Consider the following 16,703-nt stretch of genomic DNA (forward strand, 5'->3'; position numbering starts at 1 on the left):
TCCCCGCAATGTGTCAAGTTTTACCCCTCCATAGGGGTGTTCTCTCAGCCTAGAAAACTTTCCTCCTCCTTTGAATCAATTCTGTCTTCACTTTCTCAGGCTTAACTACTTCAAAACCCAATTATAGGTTCTTAACCTTATTAGGTACCTTCCATTAGCACCTCTGATAAAATCTGCAATTCAATTTTTAATTTAATTTAATTTTTAATTACTTGTGTAATTATTGGATTATTGTCTAGTTCCGGCATTACCCTCCTCCAAGAATGCACGGACGGATGAGTTCATCTTTTGCCCACTATTTTATCCCAGCACTTCCCAGCTACCTGGCCCTCACTCTTTGTTGAATGCAAGAAAAGAAAAAGAAAATAGTTCCTGAAAGAACAGGTGGCACAGGGTCCTTGAGACTACAGAGAGCATTACTCTTTTAAGAAGCTAAAATTGGGGACTCCAGGCTGGCTCAGTCATAGAGCATGTGACTCTTGATTCTTGATCTCCAGTTTTAAGTTCCAGTTTCACGGTGGTTGTAGAGAGTACTTTAAAAAAAAAAAAAAGCTAAAATTGAGTTTGGGCTGGGCAACTGTGCCTGGGGATAGGTGGCAGAGATGAAACTGAAAAGGGTAGATTATAAGTCTTGCTAAGAAATTTGGAATTTGTACCCTTGACAGTGGTGAGCCTCTGACAGGATTTCACACTCAGAGTAATGTGATCAGTAATTACTTGTTGGTCATTCCCGTTGAATTAATGTCCCAAAGTACCTCAAACTCACCATGTCCATATTGAATACACTATGTTCACCTCCAAACCACCTCCCCACTTTGGCTATCTCAAGTAATGGCTTCGACATCCAATCCAGTGCTTAACACCGAAAACCTCAGTGCCATCCCTGATGTCTCCCTGTCTCTCCTTAGGTAAAATTCCTAAAACTACACCTGGCACCATAAAATATCTCAAGAATCCTTATACTTTCTCATCCTGTCATCCATATCTCTAATCCAGGTCACCATTCTTTCTCCTCAGGACCACTGCAAACCACTGCACCTGTCTTCTCATTGGTCTTCCTGCCTCCAGGTCCCTCCAGTTCTTCTCCAAGTAGCAACCCAAAAGGTGGCTCAGACATACATACCATACATACCTTGTCCTTGTCTTTGCCCATTTTAAAGTCTTCCATAGTTTTCAGTTGGCCCCGGGATAAAAATCAAATGCTCAAAACAAAAACAACCCCCTCAAAAACAAATAAACAAAAAAACACCCAAAATAACCTCTGTAGCCCTCCCCCCATGTACTCTACTTGGCCACTTGAAGATCCATGAGCTGTTACATCAGCCTGAGAAAAGAGGGCCATGTTTTGAGGACAGAATTCAAGATGCCATGAGGAGAAACAGTGTTTAATATTTAATTCCGGCTTCCTTGATTACAACAGAATTTATCCTATAATAACAAGGAATAACACAACCAAAGTTTCAGATTAGCTAAATTTTAGACTTTTTCTGCCTACCCAAAAAGGAGACTTTAAGAGAAGAGGGTAAAGGGAGGAAAGACTAAGATAATTGTGACTAGTAGTGGTGAGGATTTTCCTGGGCTAACTAAGCCCAGAACAGTTTGATCATCACTCTTGCTGGGACTGGACCTATGGGGAAGGGGCAGAGAAATAAAAGATAGACTTTCACAGGAGGCAGGCAGGACTTCATAAACATTTCCAAGTCATTCCTGTTGCCCCACCCTTCTAAGGATGAAACATGGTTTTGTAGAGTTTTACAACACTAGAAGAATGAGTGTAAAGAATCTTATCGCCTTCTCCCGTATTCCTGCTTACCCCAAAACCCATCAGTTCACTCTGACATTATCTTAGAGTGAAGAAGAAGCTGTAGTTTTAATTATTCCACCAAACAACTACACAGAGCAAAATCAAAGAGCACAGAGCTGCCTCAACAGTTCTGTGGGCTGATTCCAGGAATAGAACTTCAGCTGTATTACTTCTATGTTTTATACCCACAAAAAGGAGAACATGAACAACATCACATTGTATTCAGCCAGGGAAAGAAAGTGTTCCAGGCAAATGGTCCACTTCAGGTTACTGCTCATTATTTCATTCTCTATGCCTAGTACGGTGCCTGACACTCTAAATATTTCCAAGGAAAATTAGAAGGGTCACTCTAGTTGCACTTAGAAAGTGAATAGGAGGCAGGAAAGTACTCCAAAAGAGAGATATTGCTAACCTAAAAAAAAAAAGAAAGTTTTCAAAGTGTGGTCCCTGGATCAGCAGCATCAGCACTACCTGGGAATGTGTTAAAAATGCAGATTCTCAGGCCCCACCCCAAACTGAATCATAAACTCTGGGGATGGAGCCCAGCAATCTGTGCTTTAAGTAATCTTCCATGTGAGTCTGATGATTGTTCAAGTTTGAGAACCATTGCTGTAGGTCAAAGGAGATAGGAAAAGGTGGTTAGCAGAAATCAATCTGAAGCAAATTCAGGCAAAATTAGGGTCTGACGTGTATTAGCTGTGAGATTCTCTGCCCCAGTTTACTTCTTGGTACTAGGATTTAGTGTACCTACCTCACTTGGTTGCTGTATGGATTAAATTCAGATAATCCATAAATAAAGTTGTTAGGTAGATGTCTGGATCACAATATGTTCTTAATATAATTAGCATTAAACTTACTTTAAAGTTGAAAAACAACTCTTAGACCAACAAGAAGAGACTATAAGCTAGTCCATGTATTAACTCGCCCAAAGAAAAAATCTTCCCTTCTGGAGAGGGGTTGGTCATCATGGTAGTCTAGAAAACCGGTCATAACACAAGATGTTGGCCAGTCACTGCCCACAAAAGGAAGGAGCTTTCACCAAGTGATTTGGGGGAAATTCCAGGCCCATTGATGAGTTCCTCTTGGGATAAAGATAGACTCATGGGGTTGTAACCAACAATTTTGGAGTTGTCTAGTTCCACTGATGAAATTATTCCTAGCATGACTTAGACTCTTGCCACCAAACATTTGAAACGTATACTTAACTTCCATTGTTCTGATTCTATGTTCATCAAGCAACTCACTCATTCTTATTCAACATTAAATTTTGCCTTCAGACAAAGTACTTGTCATAGAGACCTAAGTGTTCCGGTATGCTGGCCAGTATGATTATTTTTTTGTCTCATTATAAATTAATAACTAGCATTTGGTGTTGTCATATAAGTCCCATAAATCTAGTTCATGTGAGTCTGACTAAAGATGGATCTGTTATGCTGAGCTGACAAGTCTGTTTCTGGGCTTCCAAGCCAGAGGGCAGATCCAGGCCATGACAAATTCTCCAAAGCAAACATATTATATGTGAAGTCTTGTGGTACACATCCTGCCTGGATAAAATACCCTGATATGGCCTCAGAAGCCATACACACACGCGCACACACACACACACCCTATATTAGCTATCTACTACCTTGTGAGAAAGTACTCCAAAATTTAGCAGCTTAAAACATTTATTATCTCACGGTTCTGTGGGTCAGGAATCCAGGGGGTGCTTAGCTCAGTGATTCTGACTCAGGTCTCTCTCCAGGCTGTAATCAAGATGTGGGCCCGAGTGGAAGGAGCCTGCTTCCAAGCTCACTCACGTGTCTGGTGGCAGGACCCTCTCTGGCTGTCGGCTGGGGACATCAGTTGTTACCACCTGGGCCTTTCCGCAAGGCATCATATGATGGCAGCTTCCCTCAGAGTCAGCTAGCAAGAGACAGAACGTGCGCAAGGCAGAAGTCATGGTCTTTTCGTTTATCTAATCTCAGAAGTGACATCGCATCATTATTGCCATGTTCTACTCATTAGAAGCAAGTCACTAGGTCCAGCTCACACTCAAGGGGAGAGGTCCACAGGATCGTAGACACCAGGAAGCAGGGATTATTAGAGACCACATTAGAAGCTGCCCACCATAAAGCCGTTTTTGTATTCAAATGTGCAAAAGTATAATATTTGTCTTCTACAAGCAGCTCAATACTGCAGCTCATCAGAGCCTGTTCCATTGGCCCATGGAAGAGCAAATGTGCAAAAAGGCACCACCCTGTCTTCTGTACATGTCCCCCAATTTTCCTTTGTTGCCTCCTCTAACATCTTTCCATCATAGATGTAATCATGCATGGTACTCAGATTTTCACAACCTTGTGGCAGGAGCATCAACCAGTCAGAACGGATGTTCCAATTCCTTTTTTTTTTTTAAGATTATTTATTTATTTATTTGAGAAAGAGAGAGAAAATACAGGTGGGGGGAGGGGCAGAAGGAGAGGGAGAAGCAGATTCTCCGCTGAGTAGGGAACCCAACATGGGGCTCCATTCCAGGACCCTGAGATCATGACCTGAGCCAAAGGCAGACTTAACTCAGTGAGCCACCCAGGCGCCCCAAGAATGTGCCAATTCTTGTACATACCCGCTGCTTCTATCAGCCTATTATCACTCCATAACAAAAGCTTTGTAAACCTATTATCTTGAAAAAATGTTTGGAAAAGCACTGTTTGGGAAAAGGATGTCCTCAAGCAACGTATCTTCTGTTTTCCAAATTTGTATTTGCTTTTCAAATGTTGCTGGGGTCAGGGGTAGCATGGGCAGCAGAATCTGGGCTGTCTCAGCTCCACCAAGGCAGTTCCATTATTGATCTGTTCTGTGAACTAGCCTTCCGTGGTAAGATTCTGTTTCCAAAAAAGGTACCAAGGTCAAACATGTTTGAATCCACTGAGTTGTACACACTAACTGATGTTGGGAGCTGAGACGTCCTGCATCAACAGAAACTTAACAGAAGACAAGACTGTAAACTAATAACTTTACTGTGTGCTGCAGAAAACTGTTGTAAACCAAGTTACCTGGGTGGTTTGCTACCTGGACAAACAGCCATCTTATCAAGAAAACAGTTTGTTTACTGGGACCAATAAGTCACTTATCAGGACAACATTTTCCTCATAAAAACACACCTTAAGATCCTCACCTCGCCATGACCACCAATCCTAAACTATTATGTCAGGAATTTTGCTCAAACCCAACCAGTTCCCTACCTTGAAAAATCTACTTTAAATCATGAGAGCATAGACTCCAGAACTCTATAAAATATCTCCCCCGACCTTTCCCTTTGACTCTATCAGGTGGTGTTTCCCCATGCTGCAATAAGTAATAATAAGCTTTGCTTGGTCAACAGGTTTTTAAGAGTGGTCTTTGTGCAGAGTCAACAGTTGACCATCCATTCATTCAACAAATATTTAGTAAGCCCTACTATGTGCCAGGCACTATTCTAGGAGCTTGTCATGTATCAATAAACCAAACAGGTAAGAATTTCCCTACCTCATGGAACTTACACTCTAATGGGAACAAAGACGATAAACCAAACATAAGTAAGGAAATAAACTATATTATGCACTAGATACCGACCAGTTCTATGAAAGGAAACAAGGCAGAAAGGAATAGACGGGATGGGACCTGCAGTGCTGTGTTCAGTTTTAAGTGAGATGGTTTACAGGTCACCAAGAAGGTAAACTTTGAACAAAGACCTCAAGGAGTTGAGACATCATTGTGGCATAACCATGTGGCTATGTGGGTATCTAGAAGGAGAGTTTTCCAGCCTTAGAAAACAGCAACACAAGGGCCCTGAGTTGAGAGGGTCCCTGTTCTGCACAGTACAGAGAGGAGCAGCAAAGAGGCCAGAGGGCCTGAGCAGATAGAGTCCGGCAGATGAGGGCAGAAAGAGAGAATGGGAGACAAAATTCTGTCAGGCCTTGGGAGGACTTTGGTTTTACTCTGAGTGAAAAGGACAGCTGTAGAGGCATCTGAGCAGAGGGGGGCCATGATCTCACATTAGCAGAGTCACTCTGGCTGCAGCACAGAGAATGATGCAGGATGGACGCAAGGACAGATGCAGGGACGGACGCAGGGACAGACGGAGGGACAGACACAGAGACAGACACAGGGACAGACGCAGGGACGGACGCAGGGACAGATGCAGGATCTGATGCAGGGACGGATGCAGGGATGGATCCAGGGATGGATGCAGGGATGGATGCAAGGGGACCAGTTAGGAAGCTACTGAAATAACTGGATAAAAACATCATCTAGTTGAACATGGGGAGGGAAGTATGTTCTGAGGAGGAGGGGTTGCTTCTCCAGCAGATGAAAGCTGTGCTCAGCTGTTTTCTGAGCTGTTTTGGTTCCCAGGCAAGCAGGTAAGAGGGAAGGGAGCTCTGGAAAGAGCCCACAGAGAGGAAACAACAGAAGGGAGGTATGGTGCCTGGACATGCTCTCCACGCTCCAGCTGGTCCTGGGTCTCTTCACCTCATTGCCCCCAAGTCCCCAGCTTCGGTATACAGAGTCCATTTAAAAAATTCTGGATAGAGTCAACCAATGCAAATTAAATACAGATATTTGGAAGCTAGTGGAATCAGGTTTGGGTGCAAAAGGACAATATATCTACCTACCCCCACATTAGACATTTATTTAGATATTACTATTTCTTTTGACTGTGATACTTTTTGGTGCATGGGAGTAACATCCTTTCCCTACTGGTTCAAAATGTTGTCTTTGCTATTTAGTTGTTCCCATAACATTTGAGTCTTGCCTAGACTCTTGTTTTAATTCCTTTTCAGCTTTGTCATTTCCAGTAGCATGCCAATTTTTTTCTTTTCTGTTTTTTAATTGTAGTAAAATGTACATAACATAAATTTTACCATTTTAATTATTTTTATATTTATTTATTTATTCTCAGTAAGCTCAACATCCCATGTGGGGCTTGAACTCACAACCCTGAAATCAAGAGTCATATGCTCTACCAACTGAGCCAGCCAGGAGCCCCCTCCCCTAATTATTTTTAAGTGTACAATTCAGTGACCATTCAATTGCACAGTGATGTTGCAACCATTACTCTATCCATCTCCAGAACATCATCCGCACAGAAATTTGCACCTATTAAACATTAAATCCCCAAGACTCCCTCCCAAGCCCCTGGTAAACTCTACTCTACTTTTTTCACTCTATTAATTTGTCTATCCTAGGCACTTCATATGAATGGAATCACACAACATGTGGCCTTTTGTGTCTGGCTTCTTTTACTTAGCATGATGTTTTCAAGGTTCATCCATGTTGTGGCATGATCAGAATTTCATTCTTTTTAAGGGCTGAATAATGTGTATCCATTTGTGTATCCATTCATCTGTTGATGGACATTTAGATTATTTCTTCCTTTTGGTTATCCTGAATAGTGCTGCTATGAACCCTGATGTAAAAGTATCCGAGTTCCTGCTGTCTGTTCTTTGGGAGATACACCCTGGAATGAAATTGCTACATCATATACCATGTTTCATTTTTGAGGAACCTTCAAACTTTTTCACAGCAGCTGCACCATTTTGCATTCCCACTGGCAAGGTAGGAGGGCTCCAGTTTCTCCACATCTTCACCAATACTTGTTATTTTCTCTTTCTTTCGTTTTTTCCTTTTTTTTTTTTTTTTGAAAATAGCCATCCTGGTAGGTGTGAAGTGGTAGTTCACTGAGATTTTGATTTGCATTTCCTTGATGATGAGTGATGTTGGGGATCTTTTCATATGCTCATGGGCCATTCATATGTCTTCTTTTGGGAAATGTCTATTCAAGTTCTTTGCTCATTTAAAAATTGGGTTGTTTGTTTTGTTGTTGAGTTGTAGGAGTTCTTTATAGTCTGTATATTAATTTTTATCAGATATATGTCTTGCAAGTACTTTCTCCCATTTTATTGATTGACTCTTTACTGTCTTGATAGTTTCCCTTGACATACCGAAATTTATAATTTTGATGTAGTCCAATTTATCTATTTTGTTGAATGTGCTTTTGGTGTCACATCCAAGAAATCATAGCCACATCCAATATCATTATGTGTTTTTCCTATGTGTTCTTCTAAGAGTCTTATAGTTTTAGCTCTTAGGTTTAGGTCTTTAATCCATTTTGAGATAAATTTTTCTATAGAGTATAAAGTAAGGGCCCAATTTTATTCTTTTGCATGTGGATATCCAATTTGCCCAGTATCCTTTGTTGAAAAGACTGTCCTCTTCCCCTTGAAAACAAAGGTTTCGGTTGCTGTGGGTCCTGTCACAGTTCTCACCAGCAAATGCACGTTCTTCTCCTAACTCCTGTCACACACATCCACCGCAAACAAGCTATCTTGGGGATGTTCTGCAGAATAGCATTAACAGCATAGAGAGGCAAGCTTGTGATTGGCTATCAAGCAGTAACATGTTCATGAGAGATGCCCAATCTTTAAGGACTAAAAAGTAGTTCTCAACAGCATTCAGAATACCTTGTTGACCTTTGCTACCCGAAGGGGGTGTTTTGTAGAACCCCCCACTCCATCCCCTTAAGTCATAGGGATGAAAAAAAATTCCCTTCATTAGGGAAATGCAAATGAGTATCCTTCCACTGAAAAGGTGCATTGCATAATATGACAATACTTCTGGTGATATTTTTCTAATACGTGACAAGTGTTAAATGATTATTCTTTTTTATTTTTTTAAATATTTTATTTATTTATTCGACAGAGAGAGAGATAGCGAGAGCAGGAACACAAGCAGGGGGAGTGGGAGAGGGAGAAGCAGGCTTCCCGCCGAGCAGGGAGCCCGATGTGGGACTTGATCCCAGGACCCTGGGATCATGACCTGAGCCAAAGGCAGACGCTTAACGACTGAGCCACCCAGGCGCCCAAATGATTATTCTTTTAAAAATGTAAAATCATGGGGCGCCTGGGTGGCTCAGTTGGTTAAGCATCTGCTGTCTGCTCAGGTCATGATCTCAAGGTCCTGGGATGAAGCCCCTACTAGGATCCCCATTCAGCAGGGAGTCATCAGCTTCTCCCTCTGCCTCTCCTGCCCCCCTCCCCCCATACCCCCTTCCTGCTCATGAGTACGCTCTCTCAAATAAATAAAATCTTTAAAAAATGTGGGTGCCTGGGTGGCTCAGTGGTTAAGCATCTGCCTTCAGCTCAGGTCATGGTCCCAGGGTCCTGGGATCAAGCCCCGCGTCCAGCTCCCTGCTCCTCAGGAAGCCTGCTTCTCCCTCTCCCCCTGGTTGTGTTCCCTCTCTCGCTGTGTCTCTCTCTGTCAAATAAGTAAATAAAATCTTAAAAGTAATGTTTAAGGGGCGCCTGGGTGGCTCAATTGGTTAAGCGACTGCCTTCGGCTCAGGTTATGATCCTGGAGTCCCTGGATGGAGTCCTGCATCGGGCTATCTGCTCGGCAGGGAGCCTGTTTCTTCCTCTGACCCTCACCCCTCTCATGTGCTCTCTCTCTCTCTCTCATTCTCTCTGTCTCAAATAAATAAATAAAATCTTTAAAAAAAAATAAAAAAAAATAATGTTTAAAAATGTAAAATCATGACTCTCATACAAATATAAAATAAACACTTGTGAAATGTCCTATTTAGCTCATTAATTACTGAAGAGAGCAGTAGCATGCTTTATCACCAGTCCAAAGGAGACTCAAAGTTGCCCACACTTATATTCAGAGAAGTGCTGGAAGGAATTCACCAACAGATGCCGTAGGGTGACCTCACTTTCCAGCAAACTCTATTTGTTTTCTATGGACAAGAATTACTTGTATTACTAGCAGTTTTCTATAACTTGCAGAGCTGTAAAATACCACAAAGACAAGGAAGGGTGGAAGTAATGCTGATACGTGAGCTCATTTTCGTCTTTCCAATTTTCCTCCAGAAGAAAAGTGTACTTGAAGCTGAGATACGCTGCTTTGATGGCGGGAGATTTTGCTTTCCCCCGAGCATGAAACTGCCTTTCTGACAGCCGCTACTTGTCATGGATGATTTTCTTCTCTTTCCTTGGGATAAATAAGTGGAAGAGGATGTGAGCTGAATGGGTACAAATGTTGTTTCTTTCTTTTCTTATTTTATTTGTGAGTTTTCCAGTAAAATATTGGATGTCCGAATACATGTCCCAACACGTTATAGCAAACTCACTCCATTGTTTGCTTTAAAAAATATATGTATTTTTCAACCACATAGTAAAGCTAAGGTTGATGACTCATACTCATTCTTTTTTCTTTTTCAAAATAGTATTTACCAAGCTTCTCCTGTATTTTAAGAACTGTTATAGGCACTAGAGATACAGTAGTGAGTGAAATAAGACCCCTACCCTTATTAAGCTTACATTCTTGTGGGGGACACAGACAATAAGCATAATAGGATATCAGGGAATAGTAAGTGCTCTGAAGGGTAAGACAATGAAGTGGATAATGTGAACAGAGAGCTGAATGAAGAGAAGGAGCAGGTCATGTGAACACCTGAAAGAGGCTAGTAGCATAAGGACAAGAACTTACAGGAGCATCAGTAGTCCCACAAAATCATAGAGGTTCGTGTTGGTATAGTCAACAAACTTTTCCTCTGCCCCTACTGTGTACCGGGCTCTGTTCTGGGTGCTTACAATACAAACCGTTGGGGAGGCCAGAATTTTGCTGTCCATAAGGATATGGAAAGAGGAAGGTATATTTCTGTCTGTTGATTTCTTGTTCCGTCTACCCACACCCCTTCATCATACACGATTTTTCAAAATCCAACTTCCTTGATCCTTCTTCCCAAAAGCATTTCCTGTCACTCAAGCCAAAGTGGCCTCCACTGCGTGCTCTCAAAGAACCTGGTGCATATTTGTATTAAAGCACTCATTACACTTGATTATAACCATCTCTTGCTTGTCCGCCTTCCTCACTGGACGGCACACCCCCCTAAAGGCAAGCTCATCACTCTATTCAGCTTTGCACTTCTGAGGCCCAGCACAAAATCTGGAATATCCTAGCTCTTGACAAGTACAGAAAAGAGGTGAGAGTAAGGAGTTGGGGGTCTTCCCATTTTTTTTGTTTTTCCATCTAAATCTTCTGAAATAAGTCTATTTTGGGTTTACAGTGGGAAAGCAATCCACTTTATTTTTATTTTTTAATATATTTTTTCCACTTTATTTCTAAAACATGAATGAATGGACTATGGCCAGTTCTTACTTCCTTTACACAATTTTTTCTACAGAATGACTGAATGACCAAATTAAGCTAATACCTACAGTGGACAGGAAATGTTGAGGCTAACTCACAGGAAATCATGATAACAATGTACTTATAAGGGCTAGGAGATCATGGAATACATTTTATAAAGATTTTCATCCAAATGGCGGGGCGCCGGGGGGGCGGTGGCGGGGAGGGGAGGAAAGTTGCTTCTGAGCTCTCTGGAAAACGGCATTCTCCAGGCTCTGAAAAGGCTGAGCTCCGCAACATTGATGTTAGGCTGCCCTCTGGTGGACCCAGCACCACACAGCGAGGCTGGAAGTTCGAGGTCCACTCCTCAGAAAACGTGTTTTTACAATGCAATGGTACCTCAGCAAACACCCAAGAAGATAAGTTGGAGAAGAAACCCTGGAGCAAATACACCAGGTTCTGATATTCTCGACAGTCCTTTGCTAACGAATCCTATTCTTATTACTAATAGGTATAAGACACTTAAGTAAGCCTTCTCACAATGTTGTAGGCGGTGCTATTCTCAAGTGACGAGAAAACTGAGGCTTGCAGGGAAGCAATGACTGGTCAGAGGTCACACGGCACACATGTTGGATGTTTTCTGTAGCCACAAATACTGTGCACTTACTATGAACCCGTCATGGAGATGGACAGAGGGAAATGCTTTACTCTGAAGAAAGCATGAAAGTACGGAATGATGGTTGCTGGGATGGAGGCGTGCACCATGCGTTTTGTCCAGACTAGGACAGCTGGGAAAGTTTCCCAGCAGGATGGAGAACTGCACTGAGCCCTGAAGATACAATGTATGTAACTGAGGAAGTCCGAAGACCAGCTCAGTCAGGAGACCAGAGAGGATATCACCCCCCCTCCCTGACACACACACAAATATGAGACTTCAGGTGGAAGATGGACGGATGGTGAATGCTCTGTTTTACAGGAAGTTCTAGAGTCTTCAACTGGACAAGTTTTCTGGGAAGTTGAGTTACTGCTTTGGGTAGTATAAATATGTTTTAAAACTAGCCGATAGTTTAAAAAATGTATTACAGATATCCTTATTACCAAAATCAGATCTTTATAATATTTTCTGGATTGTTCCTCCTCCTGGTCCTTGGTCTTGGGGAAACCAAGCCAACCAAACCTGACCACCCTCCCAATGGAGTCCCTAATTATTCCTGTTGCCTATTTTAATAACATTTGGAACAAACGACAGCTATTCTGTCAGTGGTTCATTTCTTTTTCATTTGCCTCCTTCACCAAACTGAGATGTATGACATCAAGGATCAGGCCTGAGGTCTCTGGAAAACTGCATTCTCAGGACTCTGGAAGGCCGAGACCCGCCTTGCTGCTGGTTAGGCTGCCCTCTGGTGGATCCAGCACCACACAGCAAGGCTGGAAGTTCTAGTGTCCGAGAGGATGAGGATGGGAAGGTGGGACCAGGGTATGCACGGATTTGGAAATCATAATGATTTCTTCGTTAGGAGGGCACTGAGGGGTGTTCAGAGATTTAAAGAAAAAGAATGACAAGGGTTTCATATCCCAGACGAGCACCGCCCCCCCCCCCCAACAAAAAAAGAACGACAAGGTCAGGTTTGCACTTTAGTAAGGTCTTTGTCACTGCAGAGTGGAGAACGGATTGCAGCCAGAGTTTAGGGAGATGATTTAAGAGGAGGGGGGGGTGATCCCAGCAAGACATGATAGCGCTCTGGACTCGGGTGGCATCTGAGGGCCGGTGAGAAGTGACAGTACAAGTGAGGACAAAGAACCAACAAGCCCAGCTAATTCACAGGGTGTGGGGAAGCTTCTCATTCCTTCCTGGGCAATTCAGTGGGTGGTGGCATCATGTGCTGAGATAGGGGGCTTGAGGCGGGGAGCAGATTTGGAGGAACAGACCAAGTATGCTTTGGAACTGTTGACTTTGGGGTGCATGTGTCACCTGCAAGCAGAGGAGTCCATTAGAAGGGCTCCTGGGTGGCTCAGTCGGTTAAGCATCCAACTTTTGATTTTGCCTCAGGTCATGATCTCAGGGTCGTAGGATCGAACCCCAAGCCGGACTCCACACTCAGCGTGGAGTCTGCTTGAAGATTCTCTCTCCCTCTCCCTCTGCCCCTCCCCCCTGCTCACACACTCTCTCCCTCTAAATAAATAAATAAAATCTTTTATTTTTTTTTTAAGATCTTATTTATTTATTTGAGAGAGAGAGAGCGCACGCATGAGCAGGGCAGGGAGGAGCAGAGAGAGAAGGAGACGCAGACTCTCAGCTGAGTAGGGAGCCCGATGTGGGGCTCGATCCCAGGATCATGACCTGAGTAGAAGACAGACGCTTAACTGACTGAGCCATCCAGGCGCCCCAATAAAATCTTTAAGAAAGGAAGGAAGGGAGGAAGGAAGGAAGGAAGGAAGGAAGGAAGGAAGGAAGGAAGGAAGGAAGGAAGAAAGAAAGAGAAAGAAAGAAAGAAAGAAAGAAAGAAAGAAAGAAAGAAAGAAAAGAAAGAAAGAAAGAAAGAAAGAAAGAAAGAAAGAAAGAAAGAAAGAAAGAAAGAAAGAAAGAAAGAAAAGAAAGAAAGAAAAAGAAAGAAGAAATGTTCACTAGAAAGCTGGAGGGGAGCCTGGAGCTCGGGAGAGAGGCCTGGGTGGGGCAGCAGACGGTGGAACCGTGGAAATGAGGAGGCCACTCAGGAGGGGCTGGGATGTGAGACAGGAAGGGGGCCTAGGACAGAGGCCGGGTGAACAGCAACTTCCAGGCGACATGTAGGTAAAGTGAGCCATAAAGGATCCAGAGAAGGAGCTGCCGGAGACAGAAAGCCGGATGTGTGGGCAAGCTGATGGAAGAGAGGAGGCCGCAGATGGATGGTCAGCCAGAACCAAAGTCCTGGCCTGTCTGCTGAGAGCAAGCTGACAGCTGGCTTTTGATATTGTTGCAGAGAGTTGAACGGTAACCTTAGTGAGCACCATTTAGTAAGAAGCCACATTGCTGGTGTTAGCTTAATCAGTACTTTTTTAAGAGAGCATATGAAAGTTGAGGGATTGATTTATTTTCTTTCTTGAACTCACGACCCTGAGATCAAGAATCACATGCTGTACTGACAGAGCCAGCCAGGAGCCCCCAGAGTTGAGGGCCCGAAAACACTGAGCACAGATATTACAGAGTAACTTGCTGGGATACAGCTAATTAGTCTTAGTGCTTTTTTTCCCCCACCCCCACTGGAAGGCAAGCCTCCTTTGTTAGGTCTAAAGATGTGAGCTCGCCTCCTCTCTTTCCACCCCTCAGGGAAATCCAGAGCTTATGGGTTTTAGGACCCTGAGGAGATCATGCTTCTCCCTGGGAAGACAAGGGTAGAGACCTCTGTTTGGAGGAGAGGTTGAAACCCCTGGCCTGGGCTCTAGAAAGAGTAGCAGATCTAGCTGCCCCTGAAGAAGGGGGACCGGAGTCTGGAAGAATGCACAATGTGCGGGCAGAGTCCCTTGCCCACTGTTAGGCATATAGGAAGCTGGATGGGAAATCATTGCAAGATGCCAGTCATGGAAGGGGGAGGGGGTGCTGCAGGGATCAGCCCCAGACTATCCAGAAGAATTAGTTTTACTAGAAGACTGAATTTTTTTTTAAAGATTTTATTTCTTTATTTGAGAGACAGAGAGTGCGAGCGAGAGAGTACAAGGAGGGGGAGCAGCAGAGGGAGAGGGAGAACCAGACTTCCCACTGAGCAGGGAGCCGATGCGGGGCTCGATCCCAGGACCCTGAGACCATGACGTCTGAGCTGAAGCCAGACGTTTAATCGACTGAGCCACCCAGGTGCCCTAGAAGACTGAATTTTGCTGAGACCTGAGGAATACTAGCTTGAGAAATATGTTTTCTAATCTGAAAGGAAATAGTCATAAAATGTAATGACTTAGGCTTCCATTTTCTGTCCTAGGTATTTGTTTATAGAAACATACATTATTTTACATTTATATTTTACATAACATTTTAATCAATGTTAACTAGAGACTCAAGGAACGAAAGTAACAAGTTGCTAGAGAAGGATCATTTCTAATTTTATAATAATGTTTATTGCTTTACTATCACAAAAGTAACACATACTTGAAGGAAGTGGGATTTGATTTTATCCTACTTATCAGCAAAAGTAAGTGAGCAAGTTGCTGTTTCAGGGATACTGGTAGAAAACACAAGGCTGCTGGCCAGAGACAAAGGACTTTATTGCTCATGCATCCGCATGTTTGCAAAGTTCCCTTTGCCCCCTCCCCATCCCACACGGGTGATACCATGCACACAAAGGGATGGTGCGCATGCAGTAGGTTTGCTTTGCAGCTGACGAATAGTGAACCTGGTGAATCCTCTGCTTTTTTAGCAAACAGGAAACAAGCCTATTCTTTGTCCTGGTGAAACATGACCTTATCCCTCAAGGTTGCTTACTGCAAACTCAATCCTGAGTAATGATCCGGATGAAGAGTAGTCAGAGCACACCCAGTAAGACATGTAGGAGCTCCAGAGACTTGTGGAGGATTATCCCTCCCAATAGTACTTATTATAGGAAAGGTGAAAAGATAAATAAGGAGTAAAATCGACCTCTTACATACATTTCCCATCAACTTCGTTGTGAATTTAGTTCTACAAAATGGCAGGAGAGAATTCTACCACTGAACCACCAATGCTAGTTCTACAAAATGGATCCAAAGTCGAGCGAGGTTTATGGGCAAACACTGGAGTCACACACCAAACTCAGGTGATAATGTTTTTGAAACTGTGGCATAAATGCTCCTGTTAGGGATAGCTAAAAGTCCTTACACATTATTGGCCTTACTGCTTGGGACTGGGATGACTCACTCAGGAAGGGTCCCTGAGGGGTCTCCATTTCCCCAAAGCTTGAGGATGATCCTTCAGGTGTCCCTGAGATGGCGCTAATGTCCTCTGTCTCAGAATGCAGTGAGGGTTTCCTCACAGAGCCTACAATTGTCCACTTCCAAGCCCTTGCCTTTCACCAGCCTGCTGTCAAATTTCAGCAGAGTCCCCCCAGAATGGCTTCGAATAACGACTGATCTCTACAGCAGAACGCTACATTCAGTTCTGAGCTCAGAAGGCCCCTGCTCCTCAAGCTGGGTCATATTTCAGAGCTCTTTATGTTACTCCATCATCTATTCATTATTTCCTCTTCATTCAGTTTATTAAATATATACTGAGATGCTACCAGACCGGCAATTCTGCTAGGACTGAGAGCTCATGCTTCTGCCCTCAAGAAACCGACCCCGAGGGAATCTCAAGCAAGTATTTTTACACCAAGTGCTCATTATGATGGGTGTCAATGACGTCATGTGATTTTTTTTGGCAATAGCTAAATCAGATGCTATATTACTTTTCAAAATTAAAGTTGTGGGAAAAATGATTGCTTGATCTGTGTAGAGTCCTTGGCAGGTAATTACTGTGTTTGTATATCTTGATATTAATTAGCAGAGATGCATGTGAGGTGCTAAAAATGTAACAGAAAATGAATTGAGCAGTAAGTATACAAGAGAACATCAGCATCTCTCTTGATAATCTGACAAAGGAAGAAACTGTTCAGATTGAACAACTAAGTCAATAAACCAAGACAAGATCTGAGAAGAAGACCATGACTTGGGTTGTGTTGTCTCCCTCTCACTTTCCCAAGGGAAGAAGAGAGTGGCCACTCAGGTGACAACACAGGCCAGCCGGGCAGTGTGTTCTCAGTGTGACAGCTCGCCG

This window comes from Mirounga leonina, unplaced genomic scaffold (genome assembly GCF_011800145.1).
Source record: "Mirounga leonina isolate KUSES-001 unplaced genomic scaffold, KU_Mleo_1.0 Mir_125, whole genome shotgun sequence".
Taxonomy (NCBI): domain Eukaryota; kingdom Metazoa; phylum Chordata; class Mammalia; order Carnivora; family Phocidae; genus Mirounga; species Mirounga leonina.